The sequence below is a fragment of the Priapulus caudatus genome, unplaced genomic scaffold (genome assembly GCF_000485595.1).
Source record: "Priapulus caudatus unplaced genomic scaffold, Priapulus_caudatus-5.0.1 Scaffold2272, whole genome shotgun sequence".
Taxonomy (NCBI): domain Eukaryota; kingdom Metazoa; phylum Priapulida; class Priapulimorpha; order Priapulimorphida; family Priapulidae; genus Priapulus; species Priapulus caudatus.
In genome coordinates this window covers 4,025-5,213 of record NW_014579333.1, presented here as the reverse complement: position 1 = coordinate 5,213, position 1,189 = coordinate 4,025, and the positions used below count along the sequence as shown (strand labels likewise).

Genomic DNA, 1,189 nt, shown 5'->3' with positions numbered 1-1,189 from the left:
ATCAACATTATAGTAGGTCTTAATCAGCGGGTATCTATTTACCACATCCTTACACCAACCCTAGTCAAACTCAGGTTTTCACACTGGCTCATTGTTACACAATCGGAAACAAAAACAAACAACAGTAAAAGGAAGCGACACACGTATGACAATGACAGCTTAACTCTCAAATGCGATCGACTGTAATGCTTACCTTGTGGCAGTACGGCCCATGCAGCTTATTCCCACATGATACACAACCGTGTCCAATGCGATTTCTTCTGACCTGACGAGTATTTCATTCTTCTTCGTTCATCCTGTGGTTCCTTGTTCTCTGATTGCTATGTTAACGGCGTGGTGCGCTCTCTAAGAATGGATTTTTGCGCTGTGTGTGTGGCGTGATGTGGTATTGCTACGTCGGCGTTATAAATAATCAGAAGCCGCAAAAACACGAAGGTTTTATTTCACTTTTACAGCCGTCGTTGACGTCCTTGACAGTGTTCCACGTCTTCCGTCCGTCCGTCCGTCCGGTGATGGAACGCCTTCGTATGGTGATAGTCGTACTCTGCTTAAAAATATCTACAATATTTATAAAACATACATGTTACATGTAATATATTTTACAAAACATACCGTGATTTGTTGTTGTCAAGTTCTATTCCGTATTGAATCCTTGATAAGTCAGGAAATATGTGTCAAGGCACAGTGCTCTGAAATCACACAACAATGAATAAAGTGAAACAAACAAGACTAAAAAGTGGAGCAAAGCAAAAAAGTAGTACGACCACTGAGCCTAAAAAAGAAATGGCAATTAGTACAAACCTATAACACATTGTGATGTGACTTACATATTATTTACATATTATATATGATCAGCGTAGTTGTTAGAAACACTTACTAAGCAGCAATGCACAGAGTCTTCTAGATTGCATTCTTCGAGAAGTCGTTTATATTACAGTAACCGTGTTTCTGTGTACGTGTGCGTGAGTGCGTGTGCGTGTATGTATATAGCTGTTTGTCCGTCCGTTCCATTCAACCTTTCGCTCTTTCTTTGCGAGTGCGTGTGCGTGCATGCATGTGCGCGTGCGTATGTGCGTGCGTGCGTGCATGCGTGCGTATGTATGCGTATGTGTGTATGTGTGTGTGCGTGTGTGCGTGTGTGTGTGCGCGTGTGTGTGTGCGCGCGCGCGCGTGTGTGTATGTGTGTGTG

The 1,189-nt window shown here is 42.8% G+C and overlaps 1 long non-coding RNA gene across 1 annotated transcript in view; it reads right to left on the bottom strand.

The window, feature by feature from the left end:
- The window catches only part of LOC106818482, a 12,729-nt gene extending 11,762 nt beyond the window's left edge, over nucleotides 1-967 (bottom strand). The window contains exons 1-2 of the long non-coding RNA XR_001395233.1: nucleotides 878-967; nucleotides 194-558 (exon numbers count right to left, since the gene is read on the bottom strand). This is a non-coding gene — a long non-coding RNA (uncharacterized LOC106818482). The remainder of the gene's footprint in view (nucleotides 1-193; nucleotides 559-877) is intronic.
- Nucleotides 968-1,189: the final 222 nt, after the last annotated feature.